The sequence below is a fragment of the Lathamus discolor genome, chromosome 10 (genome assembly GCF_037157495.1).
Source record: "Lathamus discolor isolate bLatDis1 chromosome 10, bLatDis1.hap1, whole genome shotgun sequence".
In the NCBI taxonomy this organism is placed as follows: Eukaryota; Metazoa; Chordata; class Aves; order Psittaciformes; family Psittacidae; genus Lathamus; species Lathamus discolor.
Window position 1 is genome coordinate 18,754,241 of NC_088893.1, and position 25,043 is coordinate 18,779,283.

Here is a 25,043-nt window from a genome sequence, read left to right on the forward strand (position 1 = left end):
TCTCTACAGCTCGTTACTTTAAATATGAAAGCAATGGGTGAACCTTACCAATCACATCATCTATTATTATATTTACTACCGGGGTAGCTGCAATGCTAGAAGGACTCTTCAAATAAACAGTCATTAAGGATGACAGTGATAATGGAATGTGCGCTGTGAAATTATCTAATTACTGACACTCCGAGTCTGGATCAACAGTTTGTTTGGAAATGGAATATAATTAAATCCTTTTGCTCCGAGTACAAAGAGCAATAAACTCTCAGAATTCATACAGTAAAACATGAATAAAAGGTGCCTTGTAAAGAAGGTTTGGGACATTTGGAGGATAATATTCTTGTAGAAAATGTAAGTCCTGACTACCTGTCCTGGGTTCAGCGGTAGCAGTCATTTTTCTCCTTCTTAGGAGCTAGTGCAGTGCTGTGTTTTTATCTTTTGGCCTGGGAACAGCGCTGATAACGCCGATGTTTTTAGTTACTGCTCAAATGTTTGGTCTGGCCAAGGACTTTGTGAGCCTCATGCTCTGCCAGGGAGGAGGGGAGGCCGGGAGGAAGCAGAGACAGGACACCTGACCCAAGCTAGCCAAAGAAGTATCCATACCACAGCACGTCATGGCCAGGAGGTAATGGGGAGTTTACCTGGAAGGGCTGGGGCTGCAGGGTTGGAGGAGGTATCGGTCGGTGCTCGGCTGGGGGGAGTGCAGCGAGTTATCGGTCGGCTGGTGTTGAGGTGTTGTATTCTTTCCTCTTGTTATTTCCTTTATCATTATTATCATTGGTGGCAGCAGCAGTGATTTGTGTTATACCTTAGTTACTAAACTGTTCTTACCTCAACCCATGGGAGTTGCATTCTTTTCGATTCTCCTCTCCGTCCCTCCAGGAGTAGAGGAAGGGAAAGAAGAGGGGGGAGTGAGTGGACGAGCTGCGTGTATTGGTTTAAACCACGAGACTACCATTCTTGGACCTGTTTGCTGAGGTCTATTAAAACTTGTTATGGAAGCAAAACGGATGTTCCCAAAGGAAAGCGAGAGGATAAGAATAGTAACGGATGCTACAGCACCCCAGAACGCTTTACTGTCGGCTGTAGAGGATATCTAGAACCTGATAGGAACAGTAATTGCTTTATTGGGTCACGGCTTTAAAAAGTAATGTAGCAACATGAACAGATGCATCTAATCTGTTATTCAGAATAAGAATGATCAGACATGCTTCTGAGTGTGGAAGGTCACCATTGCAGTTTGTTGATGCAGGCTGTGAAATAGAAATGCGAGTCAGTGCGCTAAGTAATTAGAGTTAACTGGACACTTGGAAAGGTGTCTGCAAACATGTTTGATCCAAATGCGTTCGTTTTCCGTAAGTCGGAGTGTGTGAGGATTGCAGGGAGCAGCTTGTCTTTCGCAGTTGTGGAAGCGTGGTGGGAGCGTGCCTGAGCTGCTGGCAATGATAGCAATGCAGGGACAGAAAATCCGTCCTACAGAAAACCTGGAGGGGGGCTTTGGACAAGGGCCTGCAGGGACAGGCCAAGGGGAATGGCTTGAACCTGCCCGAGGGGAGGCTGAGCTGAGCTCTTAGGCAGAAGCTCTTCCCTGTGAGGGTGCTGAGGCGCTGGCACAGGGTGCCCAGAGAAGCTGTGGCTGCCCCATCCCTGGCAGTGCTCAAGGCCAGGCTGGACACAGGGCTTGGAGCAAGCTGCTCCAGGGGAAGGGGTCCCTGCCCGTGGCAGGGGCTGGAGCTGGAGGAGCTTTAAGGTCCCTTCCACCCAAACCATTCACTGATTCTATGATACGACAGAAGGGGACCCAAGAGGAGCTCTGGAGCTGTGAACCCACCCCTTGCTTGGTGTCACTCGTGGATGCTGCACTTACTGGGACTCTGTGCCAGGCAAGAGGCATCTCAGTGCCTGCACAGACTGTGGCAGACACAAGGTGCTGTGATCTCTTCTGTCTCTTGATGCATGGGAAAGCATTACAGCACCTTTGCCAGGCATCTCCAGTGAGATAACAGACTCCAGAAACATTTTGAGTGGCCCTCTCTAGACACTAACCCATGTACCCCTTGTCAAGAGAAAGAGCAAACTTCAGGCATGAAAAGATGGCAAAGTAAAGAAAGAATGTTTTCCAGGTTACATTGCTTGTAGCTGGCCAGAGCTCTTCTCTCTTTGTGTCTCTAACAAGAAATCTGGGTTGCATGTATTTAAAAAGAAATGTTGCTTTTCATCTATTAGTGAGAAAACTCCGGAGCAGCTTTCTCTTCTCATCATTTTTGCTATTAATTAAAACCTGTATAACCCAGCAGCATGAAAGAGCCAAGAATGTCATTGCTCAAGTATCACAGCCTTTAATAGAAGTCAGAGTGGCACCATTTGTGACCATCTGATGTTTACAGCTGCTGCCTTTAAAGCACATCCACCTTGGCTCGTCTCCATTCTTGCTTTAACCTCAATGACTTTGGCATAAGTGATTTCAGTGCTGAACTTCGCCCGTTTTGTCTTCCATGGAATATGAAATCTGCTGCTTGCTTATCAAATATGAAACTGTGCACAAGTGGGCAGCCGCGTGCTAATGGAATCGATACAGCAAAAGAGATCTCACAACCTCCCTGTACTTTTTACCATTTACTTTGTTCGTCACCCATTAATTCTTATATTGATTTAGCTATAAAACACAAACTGCATTCCTATCACAGCCCGAGAAAAAAAAGCACATTGATTATATTGGAACAAGGTATGTTGTAAAAATGAAATGCCCGAAACATTTAAATGTAGTAAGCTCTGCTAAAGTACATAAATCACATTGTTTAATGTTGTAAATGAGTGGTGCTGCCTTAAACAAGGGAAAAATATGGTGCCATAAACCAACTTTGACACAACAGAACAGTCTCTGTTTCTCTGTACCTGCCATTTCAGAAATGCTATCAATAATGGTTACGGTTGTTTGCGAGAGGGAGGGGGGAAACGTTCTCAGTATCCCCTTTAAAAAGTTCCTTCAAAGTCACTTTGCACAATTGACACCAGTGCTGGTTTACCTGGCTATAAATAAAGCCTCATTATTACTCTGTCCTGTTTACTTACATCACCCACTCATCAAAAGCTTTTTGATGCATCATTACTAATGATCGGTTCAGGAGCCAAAGTTGAGCCTTGCTCTTTGTCTGTTATTGATGGGGAGGGAGCTGCAGCTGCTTCCTGCCACCTCGGTGACCACTTTGTCCGCTGGTGATCATGGACACTGTTCCACCAGGTGAAAGGGAGGGGAATTCATCTTTCTGCACCACTTAAGAGTTTAACCCTGAGTAAAGAAGACAATTGATGGGGTGCAATTCTGCACTGGGAGAGTGCCATGGCAGGGAAAAAGTGTGAAAAAAAGAGGGAAAAAGAAGAATTCCATCATAAGGATAAAATAGTTGATTTTGTAAGCAAAGTTATGGTTGCAGAAATCTGTCCTGGCTGAGATTCCCAAAGTGCTTTGGAGTCCTGCTCATGATCCAGGACTCTGCTAAGCCCAGTACAAGCCAGGCAGGTGATTTTGGAAAGCCTGCAGTGAAAAAGTGGCAACAACCAGGCAGGGATGGATTTTGGTCCAGCAGGGAAGAAAAGGAGGACAGGGGTAAGAAGGATTGGGAGTGGTCTCAAGAGCTTAAAACCCTAAACTGTTTGCAAGGCTTTCAGGGTCCAGGGAAAGAGATTTGATGGGGAGTTAGAAAGCCAGGATGGCAGGGAGAAAGGAAAAATGAGGGTGATTAAGGTGGGTATTGTGCATTTGCCTAACATTTAAGCTGGTCAGAATGGGGTCTTGGCTTCCTGTTCTGTCTGCGTCTGTGCATGATGCTACCAAATCATCCCTTGTGCCAGATTTTCTTGAATGAGCTTGGAAAGAGGAATTAACTCATCTTGGATTAGAGATCATAAAGCAGGATGGGGGAGAAGTCAGCAGCCTAAGCCTCGGGTGGTGTTTCTGTTGTTTTAGTTCTTGCTCCATCTTGTCTGATGCTTTTCCGATTCAAGGTTTCTTTGTGTGTTTTTCTCACCCGTGAGTCAGAGCAGATGCTGCAGAATCTGGGATGGCTCTGCCAAACTTTTCTTATCTGACAGTTAAAGCCTCTCTGCTTCAATCTAAACCCCAGCAAAGCTCAAGTGACTGTAAAGAGGTTGCTATAGACCTTACCTACTGAAAGCAGAAGTTGGCCTGTTCCTCTGTAAAGGAGAGAAGCAGAGGATTTATTATAGGGGATGTGAAAATACACTAATGCTGCTGAGGCTCTTTCCTCATGTGGTATCCCGTAGGATAAGGCTGGTGGAAATGAAGCTGCGTGCAGTCTGTAGCACTAAACCCTCAATGCAGTTTGCAGCACTAAACAACAAGCACTGCACCTAGAAGATGTGCTGTGTGTAGGTCCTTTTACTGGGGAAGGGAATATTATCCATAGGGAGGTGGCAGATGCAAGAATGACTTTTCCCAGCAGGAAATCCGCAGCTGCAAAATTCCAGTTGATTCCTGGGTGCTTGGTTGTTGGAGTTCATTAACACCGGTTTTCCCTGTGGGGCTGGCAATCATTCCCTCTTTAAAGTTACAACGGGAGGTTGCTCTTGTCCCAGTCGGGTCAGCACTGTTGCAGGTCTGTTGTTCTCCATGGGTTTGCATGGCAGCAGCATTTCCTCCTGGCCTATCGCCACCTTCTGTCTTCCCCCCAGACATGGCGGGGGGAAACCTCATGGAATGACTTTAACATTGAAAACCCTGTGAAATGATTCCTGTTCCTGCAAGAGGGAGCTTGGTGAGGACTGCGCTGATCTAAAGGTCAGCCCCAAGGCTTTTCCACGTTGATGATGCAAGTAAATCATTTCAAATAAAGACTCTATTTTCCCAGCTCTCAGTTTTTAATGGCAAGGATCAATCCTGCACCATCCTCACACGTTTACTCAGGGTATTTTTGTCTTAATGACAGCTCCTTTGGTCACCTGTGGCAAATGAAAGCGGTTGCAGAGTGCCCCCAGTCCTGGGTGGGTGCTGGAGGGCTGCTCCCTATCAGATCCGTTGTGAAAACATGAGAAAGCTGAGGAACTGGAGGAGAAAACAATAAAGCAAGGAACCTGATTTATTTTTATGGGTGTTAAGCCCATAGAGCTGTCATGCAGCACATCCTGGAAGGGCAGCTTGCTGTGATAGATGGACAGGAGCTGCGGCTGCTCAGAGAAGCAGCTTTAGATGGGCGATTTGGTCCAAGTTGTTGGAGCTTTCAGAAATGCACAAGAGTGAGAATTAGAGGCAATCCTCTTGCAGACTCTGTGAAACTGAATGGCTGCTCTTACAGGCTCTGCTCAAAACACAGCTATCACCGCTTCATGCAACTCTTACCCATACCATAGCCATGTGTTGAGGACATGTAATAACAACCAAGCCAGGAAATACGGTTTATGGAGTTAAAGTGGGATAAAACAGGGACTTTTCCCGAGGCCAACGGGTTACAAAGGGGCCAGTTCAAATGCCTGTCCCCAAGGTTCCCTTCTCTCTTTCGTGGAAGCTTTCTAAGGAGCAGCTCCTGCAGCCCCTTCTCTTACAGCTCCCCCCAGCACATCGTGCCCTGCAGGAGGTTAATGAGGGAGCCAGCAAAGCTGGGGCTCTTACGCACGTGTTTTAAGTTGCTAAGTGCTCTCTTCTGTTAAAACCAAGGTGCATTTGCAAACCTGTCTTAACGAGGGTAATTATCCACCTCCAACCAACGTGATCCAGTTAAACTAAGGCAGCTGGGGAAGGTGTTTTAACTGCTGGTTCCTCTTGACCTGCCCCTACAGAGCAGCTTGGGGGTGAACTGTTCTGGGTCAGCACAAGCAAAGCTCGCAACCTGCAGTCATGGTCCAGCTCTGGGTAAGTTGGAAGGTTTTTCTTTGTTTAAACGGGGTTCGCTATGTCTTTTCCAAGCGCTGAACTTGTTGTGGCGCAGCGCTAGGAGCCAGGGAGCTGATGGTAATGGTGGTGTGTGTGGAGGGGAAAACGTGATTTACTGGGTTTTGTGGTGCAGGATGTTGGGTTTAGTTTGGTTTATTGTTTTCCAGTTACGGTCATGGTATTAGTTAAGTTGTTGCTTGCACTTAACAGATGCTGTGGTGAGGATAAGGTAACTAAACTTCGGATGGGCTTTGGGCATCTGGTTACCAGACAGGTCTTGCTCTTTCTCCAGGCAGTTTCTCTTTAAAGCTAGTTGCTGTTAATTGTAAGTGCTGTTTGTGATGTCTCACTCTGTGCTTCTAAGAACGTTCTGTGCCCTCAGCTTGAGGTGTTTTGTCTCTTAACTACTTGAATTGCTCTTTTCTGCCTTAGCCATAGGTAATTGTCATTGCTGCAAAACGCTTTCGTGGATGATTATCGGTTGACTTGCATTAATATTTACAATAACTTTTTTGTTGGCAAATTTTGCTGCAACAGGAAATGAAATGCAAATTAACAACTGTAAAGATTAAAGCATAATGAAATAGGACACGAACTCCGGAGAACTAATGAATAAAGTGGCTCGAAGGCACAAAAAGATGTCCTTCAAAAAACAAACAGAGAGATAAATAATAAGATAAATAATTTTGAGGCATTAAACCGTCAAAGAGAAAGAAATACCAAGTATGGGAGAGATTGTTTCATGGCCAAGTTATAATTGCATTCCTTTTTCTTAATGGAAAGCTGGAGTTTCTCTGTGAATTTAACCAAGTGTGTAATTGCTGCATGGTGGGTTCTTTCCGAACTTACAAATCAGAGCATCCAAATGCCTCTCTGTTTAACTTTACTCTCCTTATCTTATCCTTATGTAACAGATACTTTGGTCTAATGGACAGATACTCCTTAAAAACTTCTGTATTTTTCTGATTTCTGTTCCCTAAAGCAGAGACCCTGGGTTGCTTTTATAAGGGGTTTGGAGTTTGTCTGCTTCAGCAAAGCTCCCAAGCCTTGATGTCTCTTATCGTTCAGGAGACTCTCTTTTGTCTCTAAGATAGCCCATTGCTTCTTTGTTTAATGAATGGCTGCGGACAGAACCTGTGCATAGGTGCTGCTGGCTGCTTTCTGGGGTCAACCCCTCCCTGTCTACATAGCTATGTTGGTGCATCTGAACTGGAGTCGACCCTGAGTTCATTTGTATTGTTGTTTAGGCTTTGTCGTTTTAAGCGGCTTGGAGCTCGTGAAATCACGAGGTGTTTCTGATACAGTCTATCTTTAATACTCTCTCATATTCTGTTTCGTATTTTATAGCTGTAGCAAGGTGCAAACATCTGTTTTTTTAAGTATGAGTCTAAAATATCTCCCCTTAAAATCAAAGGAGAGGTTCCCAAGGCATTGCTCACAGTGGGATTAATCCCTTATCCTGTAAATATTAGGGCTGGGATTCTTCCTTCTGCTCATGGTTAATCCATGTACAGCTCAGGCACTGCAGAGGAGATGGAAAGGAGCCTTCAGGGAGTTGCTGCTCCCTTGCTTGCTAAGAGACAGCACCAGCTGCCCAGGATACAAACCTCTGTAACCCCAGGCCATTTGGATTACCCAGTTGTAGCTTGAACTGCTTCTCCTCTTGACCTGCCTTGTATCACTACTGGTTTAATTAAGGATGAAGGCTTGGACTTCTGAAGTATTGGCATACTCCTGGGTGATGAGATTTGCCTGGCTGGATTTTGAGGTGGGTTTGAGCCTCCCTGGAAACAAATTGAAATGAATACGGAAGCTGCTCAAGTTCTAGGTGTGCTTGTTAAATCAAAACCGATCTCTTTAATTTCACCCATCTCTGGTGAATTTTCATGGCACACTTTGAAGACCCAGGTGCGACCTCGCAGTAGTTACCTGCCCTGGTGAAGCCTGTTTGCATGTATGAGTCGATGGAGTCAGGCTCTCCAGTGGGTCACTGATCATAAAGCAGGCTCGCATAGAAAACCCCAGTCACCCATATCCCACACAGGGTACAATGGTCACAAGGGCTTCCGATTCCACATAAAGTGCAATGGCGACAGGAACTCCTAAGTTGCTGACACGAATCATTCCTGTATACCTCACAATTAGGAATTTTGGAAGTCATCATAGACAGGCTAGAAGGAAAAGACTGAGTATCAGAGGAAGCGGTGATATATGCTGGAAACCGCTGTTGGGGGTATCAGGATGTGTGGGACCCGGGAATTATGTAAATGGTATAGAATTAAGGGGTGGATTGTCCTCGTTTTGGCTGGCATAGTGTTAATTTTCTTCCTGGTAGCTGCTGTAGGTCCCTATTCTGGTTTTAGGATGAGAATAATGTTGAAAACGCATTGATGTTTTACTTGTTGCTAAGTCAAGGCCTTTCCAGCGTCTCAGCCCACCCCATCAGTGAGGAGGCTATGGTGGGGGACAAGAAGCTGGGATGGGACACGGCCAGGGCAGCTGGCTCCAACTGGGTAAAGGGGTATTCCATACCATAGGATGTCATGATCAATATATAAGCTAGGGGGAAATTTGGCTTGGTGCTGAGCTCAGGACTTGGCTGGGTATCGGTGGGTGGTGAGCAACCACGTTGTACATCACTTGTATATTATAATTCTATTATTATAATTATTATTAATTTCCCTTCTATTTCTTAGTAAATGGTTTTTATCTCAACCCACAAATTCTGCTTCTGTTTTCAATGCCAATGGGGAGGGAGGGGGGAAGTGCGTGTCTATGTGGTGTTTGGCTGCTTATTGGGTTAAACCATAACAGACTGATTCTTTTTTTTATAAGAGAATTCATGCAAACATCACTTGTAGTTATTCTCGGCCTGATGTCAGAATAATTCTGTGTATGATATCGCATTCATTATCATACATCAAGCTGTGATGGCAAACAGAGGGCTTCACCCAAAGAGCAGAGAGGAGGAATGAACTCTCAGAAACACATCAAACCTCACAAGTTAATTTTAAACTACAGCTGCCTGTACAAACCAATGTCTTTTCTCTTTGTCATTTGCACTTCACATTCACAAGGATGGCCAAGCCCTGGCACAGTTGATGTAGTAAAAAATCCCCTCTCCTGATTGAAATGCTTCCAGCGTTTTATCATGGGGTCTTCTTGCCTCTTAAACCTCATCTTTAATCTCCAGTTCTAGCTCTGTATCATCTTTTTTGGTGGCCCCAAGGTTGCAGCTTGATTGGTCGGGGTCAGTGCTTTCCAACTTGGTAGCACCTTGTGATGCCTGAGCAATTAGACCAAACATAAAAGTATCTTCTACTCTGTTACCTGTAGATGAGGATCTGTCCTAGTAAATACATAAGGGGAAAGAAATTCTGTCACCACTGATGTACATTCTCCTCCACCTTTCCATAACCTTGGTGGCAAGTTGTGTGGTCTAGTTGATATGCTGGAGGGAACGGATGCATCCAGAGGGACCTCGACACACTTGTGAGGTGGGCTGATGCCAACCTTATGAAGTTCAACCATGCCAAGTGCAAGGTCCTGCACCTGGGTCGGAGCAATGCCAGGCACAGCTACAGACTGGGCAAAGAAGAGATTCAGAGCGGCCCTGCGGAGAAGGACTTGGGGGTGCTGGTTGATGAGAAAATGAACATGGAGCCGGCTGCAGTGTGCGCTCGCAGCCCAGAAACCAACCGTATCCTGGGCTGCATCAAAAGGAGCGTGACCAGCAGGGCGAAGGAGGTGATCCTGCCCCTCTGCTCTGTTCTTGTGAGACCTCACCTGGAGCATTGTGTGCAGTTCTGGTGTCCTCAACATAAAAAGGACATGGAACTGTTGGAACAAGTCCAGAGGAGGCCACGAGGATGATCAGGGGACTGGAGCACCTCCCGTATGAAGACAGGCTGAGGAAGTTGGGGCTGTTCAGCCTGGAGAAGAGAAGGCTGCGTGGAGACCTAATAGCAGCCTTCCAGTACCTGAAGGGGGCCTATAGGGATGCTGGGGAGGGACTCTTCATCAGGGACTGTAGTGACAGGACAAGGGGTAACGGGTTCAAACTGAAACAGGGGAAGTTTAGATTGGATCTAAGGAGGAAATTCTTTCCTGTGAGGGTGCTGAGGCACTGGAATGGGTTGCCCAGGGAGGTTGTGAGTGCTCCATCCCTGGCAGTGTTCAAGGCCAGGTTGGATGAAGCCTTGGGTGGGATGGTTTAGTGTGAGGGGTCCCTGCCCATGGCAGGGAGGTTGGAGCTGGATGATTTTAAGGTCCTTTCCAACCCTAACTATTCTATGATTCTATTTCACTGGCTGCATGCAGACCTGACTTTAGCAAGTGTGTATTTCAGCTCTCCATAAATAAAAATAATGGGCCTAATTTTCATCTTTGCTAAGGACCACTTGTATCTGTTCAGGGATAGATCCTCAGCCAGTGTGAGCTGCCTCAGCATCACTGCAGCCGGTGGAGTCTGGATGCTTTGTGCCTACCAATGATTTGTTCCTGGGTGTTTCGTGGCCTCATTGAGTAAGTGCGAATTTACACCAGAGCATTGCACAGGACCTGAGCTGGGATGAGAAACAGGTCTAATTAAATGTTGTAACTGAAATCATTATCGAGGTCTCGCTCATTTTCACTGTACAAATATTCCAGCTGAAAGGATTGTATTTACAAGTGCTATTTATAATTAAGCATTTCACTTGATTCGCCTGCAAACGGAATGTAAATCATATTTTGCTCTGCTAAAAGGCAAGGAAAAGGGGAAAGTGTCTCCGAGTAATTTATATTGCGTTTTGTGGTTAGCAGAACCACAGGTTTATGCAAATAGGGGTTGGTTGAAGTCTGTGTATTTTACTTGTAAGGACACTTTATTTCAGTCAGGCTCTGTTGGGCAAAGGAGAAGGGAAACGAGATTTTCCTGCTCCCCTGGGGATGCCTGGGCTCCATACACCGGGATGGAGGTGGAATGTGTCCCCCCATCAGTGGCTGTTATATCCAGGCTGTGCTCACTACTGCTTGCAGTGGTCCTGGGAGTTGGGTACCTGAACCTCTCATGGGATGGGAAAGGTGTTGGTGCATCAGTAAGGAGGCTTCCTGGGGCCCAGGGGATTACCTGTTCTGATGCAGTCTGAGATGCAAGGGAAGATTAAACCCCTGCTTTGGGCTGCTCAGGTAGAGGAAAGCTGTCTAGAGCAGGATACTCAGATACGGAGGGAATCCTTTTATGCAGGGGTGATATGAAGCTTGTCAGAGCACTGAAAGGTGAGGGTAACTAACTCCTTTGGTACCTCGTGGCTCAGATATGGATCAGATTTTCTTGCACAAATGAGCTCCTAATGTTGCTTGAAGGCTTCTGGTGTTTAATCCTGAAGATGGAAGGAGACTTAAAACCTTAATGTGTAGAGGGCACTTCTTAACCCTATCACCTTGGGAAGCACTCTGACCCCTTGGCTATGACAGCAGGATGCTGTGCAAGAGTCACTGGGTGATTTCATATTGTTAATGGTGCAGCCTATTTCCCTGCTATAGTACAGCTGCATCTCCTCGGGCACGTCAGGGTGGATCTTGCATTTCTATAGACACCAACTCATTTGCTTTGTGAAAATGTGGCTTCGTTCACTACTTTACACATAAGCTCCACAAGCATATTGTGTTGAGTTGAAGTTACAGGCATTTTTAACCCTGTTTTTGCCATACTTTAGGTGTTTATCGTTTGGCTATCCCCTGTAATTGAGAAGTGACTCTTCAATTCACAACTGAAAATGAAGCATTTTCATTACCATGGTGATCAGGAGCTCCAGCCAAGGGTTAGACTCTGCTTGTGTTAGACACTGTGCATCATAGCTCAAAAAGGTGATACCTGCCTTAAACACCTCATAATCCAATAGGAAGACGAGCAAAATATATGTATCTAATAACAAGGGAAGGGGCTGATGAGTGGCGGCCTGGGAAGGCAATAACCAGGGATGGCTCGCGGGGCTCTCATCAAACCCTTCCCTACGGGGGGGATGCGAGTTGTGCTGCCAGTTCTGCCTGAGCAGACCTCCAAAATCAGGCAAATTTCAAGGCCATCTGCTGGTAGATTAGCTAAATAAAAATATAATGTAATTGGATTGGGTGCTCATTGCAGCCTCCTGGGTTATAAATGAGAGGGAAAGGTCACATTTCTTCAGGCTATCTGAAGCCGAGTGAATTTATCGTCTCGGCTTTTCATAACCTGTGCTTTAAGATGTAATATCAATTTCTCTGTCGTCTTAGCCGTGGAGAATCTCTTGCGGTGCTCTGTGTGTGGCACAGCATCATCCATGCTGGCTGGACCCGTGCCAAAGGCTTCCGTGTTTATGTCGCTCCTGACTGTGTTGGGAAACAAGTAGATTGTGAAATGACAGGACAAATCAGGCGGGTTGGAAGCTTCCAGCTCCAGTAATTACAGCTCTGTAATCTCCTGCTTCACAATTCCGTGTTGCAGATACCAGTCTCCAGGTGTTATGGGAATAGCGAGAGCTAAGTTAGCACAGTTGGATCGCGACTGACATGATCCTATGGTAGCTCTGCAGTGGGGTGAGCAGGACAGGAGGGGGGAAACGTGGGGAGAAGGTCCCAGGCAGGAGGTGCATGAGGCTAAGCAACCAGAGGATGAGAGGCAAGCGTAACACAATAGCGATAAGAGGGGTTTATGACTTTCCTTCAGTGAACTGGGAAGCCCTGGAGATGTATGATGTGACTGATGCATAGATGAGGGATGCCATAAGTTATTTTCACATATAAGACCTCCAACCTGGAATATTTATTAGTGCTTATCAGTGACACCAGCAGGATATCTGGATGAAGAAAACGCAAGTCAAGGGAACACAACTGATGTTTAAATCATGCGCATTCAGTTTAAAGAAAGCATCAGGTTTGGCAAATGAAAGATCTGCTCATGAGCTGAGTCTGTAGTTTAAGACCGAGCGGTTCAGCAGCCAAGAGAGCATTCCAAGCAGGAGAGGGAGGTTGCATTATCCTATCAACAGGTGCTCAGTCAAATGAGAACATGTTTATGTGGAAAACAAAGGACACTGAGGATGTACCTTTAGTTCTTTAAGTGATTTCTTTGGAGCTTTTTCTCTAGAAGCACTTTTTTGTTTGAAATAGCGCTTAGAAAATGTATGTGATTGTGATTACAGGAACCAATTTCATATTTCAGTATGAAACAACCTTGCTTTTAAAACTTCCACGTTGATTTCTCATGGGTAGATGTTTCCTCAACACAGCCTTCCTTCCCTCTACACGTATCTCTTTCATACACACACTCGTGCTTCTTCTCCATCCCACCTCCTGCTCACTGTGTGGGTTCCCATAGGCTGGAAGTGAGCTGTTTGCGCTCCGACAGGACTGGTTTCATTCCAGCACTGTTAAACAGTGGCACTCACTGTTCAATTTCAATTTCTCATGTTTTAAAAGGTGTCCAAACTGTTAATTTTAGGCCAGCTTTCTTTAGATGTAGCCTCCACAACATGCACCCAATGTACCCTGCTTGGACCAGCACAAACATGCTTAAAGGCTGAGTGAAGCAAAGTGCTCTTCCTCATGCTCTGAAACAAATCCATGTGTATTGAGTCTGCGTGCAAGGAAACAAAGCCCATGAAGATAAATGGGGCTAATCCCCCCGCAGCCCGCAAACACACGCCACTGTTCAAACCTGAGCCAGATAACACAAACCACCCTGGGAAAAGCAGTTGGGAGAGTGTCAAATCCCATGGCAAAGCCAATCCATTGCTCTGCGACTTCCAATTAGGGACTTGCTGTTGTATAATCAAGTTTCTGACGACACTGCATTTAAAGTCATGTCAGTGCTTGCATTTATAAATACAGCTCTGCAGGTGCCTCAGCTCCCAGCTGGAACCTGGTTTTCAGCATCTAATCCTAGAAGTGATTTTTATTGTATTTTAATTTCTATTTAGAGTGGGGAAAAAACATCCCTCTGAGCAGTTGAGGTGCACAGGGGGGAGAAGAATCAAGTCTTTTCAGTATGGTTTAGTTCTGCTTTAGGTGGGCCCTGTGGTATATGTGTGTTATTATCGGCACTGGTGTATGTGTACCCATGTTTGCGCATTGCTGCGAATTAGCAGTAATCGGACCTGGAACCTGTGCTCTTTGGCATATTTTATGCTTTACATAAGTTGCAAATGACATGGGTTCAAGTGGGTTTTTTCCTTCTTTATTTATACTTCTTCCTTACAAAATGTCCTTGCTTCTCCTGCATTGTTTGTAGGATCCCAAAGTCCTGTAAGAGAGAGCTCAGGTAGTGTTTGGTGTGGAGACAGCCCCTTTCTGCTGCGTGCCTCTCGGATGTATTTAAGCAGGGTCACAGTCAGGATCTGTTGGGCTGAGAGTCAAGGCTGGTGTGTGCCTGGCTGCCTCATGGGAGACAGAGGTAGCCTGTGTATTGCACTGTGTGATATTAAATCTCCTCTTATGTCTCAGGACTAAGTTGAGGGGACTGGGAAGCAGTAACCCCTGCAGACACCAGTTCATAGCCTCATCTTCTAATGTGCCCAGAGCTGAGAATATCCCGACTGAGCTGGCAGTCATTCCCGGGCAGAAAGACCATGTCTGTGCCTTCATTTTAACTTTTGAGTTTGAAAGAAATAATGTAAGTGGGGTAAATCTATTGCAATAGAAAGATGAGCATCACCTTTGGGCTCGTTAGATCAGCAGTGGCTCTCTGCAGGCACGGGAGGTGGTGGCATGGCACGGACACTGTCCCTCCACCTCCTCCTGGGCAGCCACTGTCCATGGCAGGGGAAAGCAGTCTAATGGGTTGATTTCCTTCTGTATATCTTAAAGCCACTCAAGCTTGGTCATTACAGTGCATTTAGAGCCAGATGTGGATGCCTGCTGGTTCTTTTGGTTATGAGGGTTTCTGTGGATGTGGATGATGTGGAGCCCCGAAGGATGGGTGTCTGCAGAGTTCCTTGAGTGAGGAGGGCTGTCAGTACCTTTCTGCCAAAGGGGATGGTGGATGCAGGTTCTCCTCTGCTCCAAAAGACATTTGCTCCATCAAATTCAGCAGCCATAAATAATGATACCCGCAGAGCTGTGAAACCGTTTGTGTGCTTCCTGAGGACTAAAACATTTGATTTGGTGTCACTTAAAGGTCTGGAGTTTCTGAATGGATAACTGAATTCCGGAGTCCATTAAACAAGGCAATTTATGCTGTTCTCGAGCTTTGCCCATGGAAACGCATTAACACTGTTCCCCATTTGGCTTGTTGAAAAGCTATTATTCTAAATACAAGAAGGGGAAGAAAAATCATTTTGCTTTTTCAGAGCTTATTTGTTGTGTGTGTACCAGCACAGCGGTGTCGAGTGATGCCTTTGGCAATAAAGGAGGGAAGCGGGGAGAAACGCTGTGTTCCCACATTAGGAGCGCTCTCACCAGTCTGGATGTATCCAGGTAGCACCTGCTGCTGCCATGGAAATCTGCGTTTTTCTGTCTTGGACGTGATGTAGCAAATGAAGAATGAAGGCGATCCTTGGAGCGGACCAGAGAGATGTCCCTTGGCATACCTGACCGCTCCTGAAATTGCCCAAACGTACATGAGGAGAGCTGGTAAACTGTCCCTGGTGCTAGCTCTGATAATTTTGTACCTCCAAAGATGTCTTTAAGATGATGGATCGCTTGTGAGCAGATCAGTTGTGTTTCAGGGCATTGATTTTTGTTAGGTTTCGGGTTTTTTCCTTGGTATCCTGTTTCCTTTTTCCCTGTTTTTTTTTTTACACTGAGACTGTATTTCTCCTTTAGGTGTGAGAAGAGGAATGGATCTGAGGCAAATGGGTGGTGTGAAAAGAGGTTTTTTGGCTGGATTGGGGAGGGCTTTGTCTCCCCGAGTCTCTGCTTCCCCTTTGTAAGTCAAAAGCTGCTCATGGCATCTGGTTTCTTGCTTGTGGCTTTCGCTTTCAATGGCATCTGTGGACAAAGCACAGGTACTGGGTAGCTCTAAGGATGTGATTCATCTTCTGCAGGTATCGGCTAGTGACTTCTTAATTCTAATTTTGAAGAGAGGTGGAATTCATCAGTAGTTAATGCACTTTGTCTCAGAGAGGCAGCCCCTGTGATCTTGCTGTCCAATTTAATACATTAGCACTATTTTCCTACCTGTCAGTGTGATGCTGCCAAAGGCAGGGGCAGTTGTGGAAGGGGATACCAAAGTAAACAGTGCACATTATTCAAGTAGATGGCTAACTTTAGCCTTATCCTTTTCCCTTATATTTCAAGCAGAAAACACTTTCAGCACATCAATATTGGGAATTAGCAGCAAATCTTGCTTCTTTGTCTTATGCTAGCTAGGTAAACACCATGCATTATCTCAGGCCACCTATGGAAAAGTCACTTGAGGATGACAAAGCGAGTAGGAGCTTCTTCCTTTTAGCAGTGACAGTATCTCAAGGATGATCCATCTGAAGTTAGTGTTGCATAAAAACAGCTAAGTAAAGGGTCTCCTTTAGATGGAGTTAATTGCTGCTGATCTCTGAATTCCTTATGCGGGTCTTTCTTCTGCACTTTAAATCATTAGACTAATATACCTTTATATCAGTAAGGGGAAAATACAGTTTTACCTGAATAAATCTGTTCTTTTGTTGACTGAGGAAGATGTTAAATGCCCAGATCAGGTATTTCATCATGACTAGTAAAGGGTCAGTGCGCAGGCATGTGGGTGCTCATGTTCATCTTCATGTGCTTCTCATGCTGATAGGGACAATGTAAGCAGAAGTACCTGGGTGCATGTTTTTAGCTTGCTTCTCGTTCTTTCTTTCCTGCTTTTCCAACTTAAACATAACTTTTAGAAAGGTGCAAAATGGAGGTTTCTCATGTTCTTTTCCTTGCCCTGCTGTGGTCTCTCAGAATAGCCAATGTGGTGCTTCAGGCTTAATCGGGATTGTGGTAGACTTGCAAACCCGGTAGGACTGTCCATTTTTACCCATCAGTGAAAGGGCAGAAATGACGGAAAGCTCTTGCTACCAAGGTACCTCACTGTACAGAGACCTCATTGGAGTCCCTCTTTGGAGCTGTCTGAACTTCTCCCCGCTTCCTGGTGAGATTTAGGGTACATGTGCCTCTCTCAAGGCTTGCAATCCATCAGGAGCTTAATGGTGCTTTCAGGCTTGCAATGCAAGGTGAGGCTTGCAAGATCACCCTCTCTGGATGTCACAGTTTGAAGGTCTGGCAAGCTCCTTGCTTTACCATGCTTTAAATAAAGCAGGATGCTATTTCCTAGATTATCTTGTGAGACTTGCACTGAGCTGTAGAGTTTGTCCATCACTACAGCATGCTGGAACTAGTGTGACATGAAGGCTCTACAATTCCAGCTGATGATTCACAGCAGATCATTTGATATTTAGGGCTCTGTTCATTAATAAATTATGCTCCATTTACCTTGTTTTCTGTGGAATTTATGAGTCAAAAGTGCAGAGTGCACCAAAAATGATCCATTCATCAAGTTCCTCTTCTCTCTGTGTAATTGGCTAACCCATCATTGCGGCCCCCAGGGGCACATTGCGCAGAAAGGTGTATCCCGCATGAGCGAGCACAGCAGCCTCAGGAGGGGAAACAAGGATTTAGCTTTCGTTTGAGTCTGCAGATTGCCCCAGTTGGTGCCTTTGAGCTTTGTAAGCAAGAAACCTCCCAAGCCGATTTGTTTTCTTGTTTGCTCTCTGCATACCCCAGGCGTTGTGACAGCGAAGGAGATGTCCCGCTTGTCTGTGGTCCCAACAAGTGCTTGAATGTTGACGTTGCAACTGCAGGAGCCAAGAGGTGGAGGGAGGAAAAGGCTGTTGCGATAATCTAGATCCATCTGCAGTTTGCTTTCATCCACATTAGCATTACCAAGTGACACAGAATAAAGGTGAAAAGCTCCAAGGTGCCAGAAGTTGTAGCACTAAGGGCTGTGGGGATGCAGGGGATTGGTGAGGGGTTGCAGGCTGCCTAAAAAGCAGAAGAAATCGGATGCCTCTTTGCTTGTAAATCACAGGAGAATGCCTGCAGATCACAGTGTCTGTAGCTGGCATCTAAACAAGCAGTGTTGTTTCTTTGTTTTAATGTTCTTTTTATTTAAGCACACAAATACTTACACATTGGCACAATTACTTATGCATTGACATAAGCTAGAGAAGCAATTTAATAGCAATGAAGAGGAAAGAATAACTATTGCATATATCCTTTTGATTTTCTACCACTTAATGGGTAAAGCCCTAAACAGAAGACAAAGCAAATAATAATTAGGAAGTGCTTCTTTACAGGATGAATTGTGGAAGTGTCTCTGCTGCTGTCTGCAATGTAGTGTAAAGATACTTGCAACAGCTTTAAACGACCTGTTTAGCTGCTAAAACAGGGAGACTAACATAGATAAATTCCCCATTTTTAGCACTTGGTATCTTTGTTTAAAGCTGCTTTGGATAACTACAGCATCCTACAATATGGATACATTGCTTGACTGCCTTCTTTCCCTGGGTTACTTGATGAATAACCATTCAGCGCTGGGGTGTCTAGAACATGGTTTTGGCTGATTTGGGGAGAATGGAGGTTGAGGAAAGTGGGATTTAGAAATGAAAAAATACAACTTCAATTCATAATCATAGAACCGAATTCTGCATTGCTGAGGAGCTGATTTTCATTCTTTTGTAGATCTCATTTTCTTAGAATGAGTTGAATATAAACTCAGTAGCAGAGTAGAGGGTTTTTTTCATGGTAAAAGGAGGTAGAGGAGCTCAGCAAGGGGCTGGGAGTCACCTACCAGTAATAATCCATGAGGAAAACTCATGTACCTCACCCAAAACTGCTGGCTCCCTACTGTGAGCTGGATGGGTTGGTACTTCCCTAGCAGCATCAGACAGATGGAGACAGTTCTGGCAGATCCCGTTCATGGTTCCTGGCTTCCTTTGTTGGATAGATCTCTCGTTCTGCTCAATTGAAAACATTTTCAATTGTTGTTCAGCTTCGAAGCTCAGTCAGGAGAGGTTACACATGCTCCTTGGGATCCCAAAGCCTATGTGTGAGTGGTTTCAACAGTCTAAGAGGCTTCTTATGCTGAAGTAGAGGTGACTTAGACCGAAGTTAGTGTAGATCACCATTGCCTTGGACAAGTCCTAGCTGCTGAGTTAAACATGGGTGAACTTGTATGCTCTGTATGACACAGAAGTTTACGCTGATTTATGGGATACGGTCAATGTTTGCTGGAGCTCTGGTGTGGGGCAGAGCCAGGGCCCTGGGTTGGGAAAAGGAAATCCAGTCTTCCTGGCATGTAGGCAAAACTGATGTACGATATATTATGCGCTTTAGTTCTATGCACAAAGCATGCTTAGTCAGCCTTGGTGAGGCCGCATCTGGAATATTGTGTCCAGTTCTGGGCCCCTCAATTCAAGAAGGACAGGGAATTGCTTGAAGGAGTCCAGCGCAGAGCCACAAAGATGATTAAGGGAGTGGAACATCTCCCTTATGAGGAGAGGCTGAGGGAGCTGGGTCTCTTTAGCTTGGAGAAGAGGAGACTGAGGGGTGACCTCATCAATGTTTACAAATATGTAAAGGGTAGGTGTCAGGATGATGGAGCTAGGCTTTTTTCAGTGATATCCAGTGATAGGACAAGGGGCAATGGGTGTAAACTGGAGCATAGGAAGTTCCACGGCTGAGTAGAGGGGGAGGAGAACCTCTCTTGACCTACTAACCACTCCCTTTCTAATGCACCCTAAGATGCCATTTGCCTTCTTGGCCACAAGAGCACATTGCTGGCTCATGGTCATCCTCCTATCCACCAGGACCCCCAGGTCCCTTTCCCCTTCACTACTTTCCAGCAGGTCAACCCCCAACCTGTACTGGTACATGGGGTTGTTCTTCCCCAGATGCAAGACTCTACACTTGCCCTTGTTAAATTTCATCAAGTTTCTCCCCGCCCAACTCTCCAGCCTGTCCAGGTCTCGCTGAATGGCAGCACAGTCCTCTGGTGTGTCAGCCACTCCTCCCAGTTTTGTGTCATCAGCAAACTTGCTGAGGGTGCACTCAGTTCCCTCATCCAGGTGTGACAGAGCACTGGAACAGGTTGCCCAGGGGGGTTGTGGAGTCTCCTACACTGGAGATATTCAAGGCCCGCCTGGACAAGTTCCTGTGTGATGTACTGTAGGTTACCCTGCTCTTGCAGGGGGGTTGGACTAGATGATCTTTTTAGGTCCCTTCCAACCCTTGGGATTCTGTGATTCTGTGCTTCCCTTAAAGCAGGAGCTAACTGCACTTGGTATCATGCCTGTTGATGATGTGCTCAGCTGCTTTCAAGAAGGGAGGCTTCAGGCTGAACCTGACCTCTCCAGAGCGGTTATGGGACTGCTGGGCTCATGTGTCCATGCACCAAGGCTTGTGCCTGTATGTGCCAAGCTTGGAAAGATTAAAGCTTTGCTTTTAAAATAGACCTTGAAGAAGAAAAATTAATCTTGGTAATTTGTCTTAATTGCTGTGATACTTAAAGAGTAAAAAAAACCCCTGTGCATGGGAAGGGAAGCAAGGAGCAAACATTTGGAAGTGCTTTGGAGGTCATGAGTATTGGATTGGAGCTTGTATGAATGTGATTTCTGTTGGGAGTCAAGTCTAATAGCAATGTAATTTATATGAAATATATAGCCGGAGACTATGTCTCAGTTCCAGGGAAGTTAATGGTAAAACTCCAGTGTCCTCAGTGGGGAATTTGATGCCTGGAGAAATGTTTTATTATTAAAACTTTATTAACACTTCATGCGGAAGGGCTATCTCCCCTTGCTGCGTGGCTCTGCCTGTGTAGGCATAGGAGCTGAGGAAATGAACAATAGATGTAATGCACCAAGCCTTCCTTTCAGTCTCAAGTCCTCCACACAGTGTTGTTTTAAAGGACTGCGTGGAAAACATCTGGCAAACAGATTAAAAGAAGGTACTTTCAGACACCGAATCCTTGGCGCAGGGTAGACAGAAGAGCTGCAAGAGATTGTTACCCTCAAATTTTGCAGTAAATAACTCAAACTGAATCGCAACCCCCAACCCATGCGAGCAATGAGCAATTTGACTCGTTGATTTTCCATCCCTCTGCTGCTGCTCCTGTAGGATTAGCTCTTAACACACCTGATGAGTCCTTCCCTTTCCTTGGCGCTGCCTGTTTGGGGTTAATCTCACTCCGCTTCTTTTGTACACGCTTTGAAATCTCTCTTACATTTGGGAAGGTAAAATGCATTTTGGGGGCTATCCAAACATACCCTGTGCCCATTCCAGGGGTGTCACAAGTCATTTTCTTTTCAGTCACATGCGCTTCAATAGCACTCTCTTTATGATCTTACAGTCCTGTCAAACCTGGGCTGCAGTTATGGGTATTGCTCTGTCATATCACCGCAAGAGATTGTTCATCTTATAATTAATTCCCCCCATAATCTCAATTAAATGTGCAGACACCTCAGCTTTGCACTCTTGTCTATGGAAAATGGATGGTCTCTATTATTGCATGCTGATGACTGAAGGTGCGTTGCCTGCATATGGAGCTTTCAAGTGCTTTTTTAACCTTGAGGAAAGGTGCCCTGCAGTTAAAGGGAGCACTTTGCACATGTAGAAATGTTCTGGTTTGCTTGGGTTTGGACCAGTTTTGGTGCCCGATGAACAGGAATTGTGTGGGGTTTATGCATGCAGAAGAAAGAGTAATTTGGAGTTATTTAAAGGATTGCAGCAGCTCTCCCTTGATGCTTTTCTGCATCTTTAGGCAGCTAACTACATTTATCAACCTGACTGCTTGTCTCTTTGAGAAGTGGCTGACTGCTTAAACACAAAGCTAGGCTATCCTTGGAAACTGGGATGGTGAATGTCTGAGTAGCAATGGCTGAAGGACCGTCCTGGTGCTCCTATTGCCTGCAGTGGGTCAGTGCCCTTGTGCTGCTGGCTTGTGGGATGCTGTTACCAACCAACATCCAATGTCCTGCCAGGACCCAAAAGGGAGCTTCAGTTTTGCTGTACAACTCTTCATCTGTGTTAGAGCCTAGAAAGAGACAAATTTATTAGTACTTCAGAGCATTTTCCGTGTTAATATTTCATACAAGTAAGTTCCTGCAAGGCTTGAAAGGAGTTCTGAAAAATTACCAATTATGAGTTGTTAGCACTATTGATAGCACTGGAAAACCCAAACTACTGAGCGCTTGGCTGGGACCTGCCAAGATAAAAAGGCTGTGATTATGGGGGTGGATTTTTTGATGTATCTCTAGAGCTAGCCAAAGGGTTATGAGGCTGTAGGGCTTGTGAGGAAGCTTTTCTTGTTAGAAGCACTTGCAGAAACAAAGCCTGTTCCTAATCAGTTTTGAAGTCTGCCTAATTCAAAAGTGGGCATTAGGAAATCGGATCCAAAACGACAGCTGTGTCCACAGCTGCCACGCAGCAGGTTGGAACCTTTGCTGATGTCTTGCACAAAAGCAGAGCAAGAGCTGATCCTTTGCTGTCAGTTCTGCTTTCCTCCTTTTGACTGCACTTTGAGGTTTCCATTGACTTCACTATTTCCTTTCAAAACAGCTTCTTACTCTGCTGTTTATTGAGTTTCTACTATTGTGTTATCAGCCCGAGCAATGTAGCTCTGTGGAAGAAATTGTAAACCACATTTATCAATATGACATATGGTACAGAGTGCAGGATCAGGCTGCGGGAGGGGATTTACCTTCTTGGGCTGTGTGGACCACCACAAGAGTGAAGATGAGGACCAAATGGGGCTGGTTCTCAGTGATGCTCCCAGCCTGAACTTCATTTATCCTCAAGAAGAGCAAGCTGGAGCTGCTAAATCAGCTGCCACCTGAACGGCACAAGCATTCAGGAAACGGGATTTGAGGAGAGAAGGTTTGAAGCAACAGAAAGCGCTTGAGGTCTGCTTCATGCATGGTTACACATCTGTGATATTTGCATTAGAAAAAGCAGCCACCCCAGGTAAGGCCTTTACCCAGAGTCGGTTTTGAGCAGCTTTGAAGTCCAATTCATATTTTCTTCTGCAGTTTTTCTTTGTATTTCTTTTTCCTTCCTAAAGGTTCCATTGTGAGGGCCTGGAAGCAAGCGAATAGGATCCACAATGTTGCATTTGAATTCAAATGAGTCCAAAAGCCTTTGTGCTTCAAGAGCTACAGACTTAGTGGCATGTTTAATAAATAAAGAAGTAATGAAAGGGAAACCCAGTGTCTGAATGGGAGGCTTGGTTTGGTTTTGAAAGGCAAAACCCGAACATCCTCAAATCCAAACCCAAAGCCCAACAACAACCCTACAAACCTTAAAGCTTCACCCAGCATTTAATGAGCTTGGCTGGAACAAGAATTTGTGGCTTAGGAGATGCTATGAATTAAAGCTGTTTTCTTTGTTTTGATGCTTTTCTTCCTCTGTGACTGCTTAAGAAGGAACATTACTCAGTGGCAAGAGAATCGCATATAAATGGTGAGGTTTAAAGTGGCAGCAGTAGATAGCTATTTATTAATCAAGCATTAGTTATGGCAGTTAAGCATTTAGGGGTAATAAAATGTAAATGTGCTTTCAGCACAAGTTGTGGTTCTTGAAAAAGGAAGTTATTTAAGAGAAATTGTTGCAGGAGGGTTGTGGCTTATATTAATTGCAGAATTTACTTGCTGTACCAGACACTCCTTACACTAAACAACAACTTAAGGAATTGCTTTGATTAACATATGCAATGTGACTTACATTGTCTGCAAGGTAAAACGTGAAGTCTTTCCTGGAAGAGTCTAATTGCAGCCTCCTTGCTTTGCGCATCTGCTTTAAAAGATGATCGACAAGTTGACTTGACATCTAAGAGACTATAGGAGCACAGAATCTGGTTTGCTGGGCTCTAAACATTGCTCTGTGTGACATAGGAAGTCAGACCACAAACGTGGCCATTTGCGTGGGGGTTTGGTGTCTGTCTTTCAGCAGGATCTGTATGCCTTCTGTTAATACTAGCAGGTTTTGTGGATGTAGATGATGATTTGCAGAATGGGTGAGCTATTCCTCACCTGTTCTCTCATCTATCTTGCATGTGTAATGCTATGTTGGCATCGTAAATGCACCTAGTTAAGGCAAAAGTGTGATTATGTTTTTGTAGGTAAACTTGAGTAAATAACATTTAATCAGGAAATATTGTAAATAGGAATATCAGACATGGTACGTAATCAGGAAGTACTTCTATAAAAAGCAGAAAATAAGCATATGGAATCTCTATTGGTTAAGCAGGCACAGCCATTTAGGAACAGAGTTGCTTCTGTATCCAAGTGATGGAGACACTGGAGGGAGCTGTGTATCCATAACCATTGCCTGCCCCATGCACACCTCAGAAGGGTTCCCCATGGTGGTGCCAGGCTGTGCTGGTGGGTCACAAAACAGGACCGAGGTGCTGAGACTGGGATTGGCAGGGCAGCTGTGCTGGATTTGGCCTTTTTGGGAGCCTGTGGCTGGAATATAGCTGTCATTGACAGCTACACTTCTCCTGGTGGAGGACCACCATGTGAAACATTGCAGTGATAACATACTAGTAGAAGACCTCTAAAGCGGAGATGCTGAAAGCCCAGCATTGCTCCCAAGAGCATCCACTTGCTGACTGGTGTTGCTCTTTCTGCGTATCAAAATAGAAGAGATTTCATAAGCTAATCTATACTTTTGATTGGCTTTAGTGAGCTTTGCAGTCTGTTATTTATACACACCATTATTACACAGCAAGCTTTGTAGTGCATTAGGTCAGTAATGCGTTTGCTTTACAGCCTGTTGGTTTTGCTGCTGAGCTAACCTGTCGTGGGTGTTCCTGGATATGTGCCTTGCTTCTGAATGAGTCTGCTTTAGTGAGAAAGGCCGAAAAAAGAGAAGTAATTAAATCTAAGATGGACCTGCTGGGATCCGATCTTGTTTGTCCAAATCCTGGTGAAGTTGGACCTTTATTGACTTGTTCCTGGAGAGGATCGATTCCCTTACAAGGACCAGACAAAAGTCATTTCTCAGTTTTCCTTCTAATTCCTAGATAATGTAATGTAAAATCCCTCAGGTGATTTGGTTTGTATAAAGCCTTTCAGCCTCTTTGCATGTCTTTTTCTGGCCTTTCACTGTAATCCTGAGGATGGAAGGAAAGCAAGTGAACGCGCAATGCTGCTTTCCACGGCCAGGCTTTGCATCACTCATCAGA

The 25,043-nt window shown here is 45.1% G+C and overlaps 1 protein-coding gene across 5 annotated transcripts in view; it reads left to right on the forward strand.

Moving 5' to 3' along the window:
• FSTL4 (follistatin like 4) overlaps nucleotides 1–25,043 on the forward strand; it is a 396,562-nt gene that overhangs the window by 1,904 nt on the left and 369,615 nt on the right. For 3 of the 5 annotated variants that reach the window (XM_065690673.1, XM_065690681.1, XM_065690680.1), the window contains exon 1: nucleotides 5,702–5,860. The exons of 1 other annotated variant lie outside the window; for it this stretch is intronic. The gene's annotated coding sequence lies outside the window, so the exon portion shown is untranslated. Of the gene's footprint in view, nucleotides 1–5,701; nucleotides 5,861–17,707; nucleotides 17,766–25,043 lie in introns of those variants that run through there. One more of the 5 variants, XM_065690677.1, reaches the window with a different exon arrangement.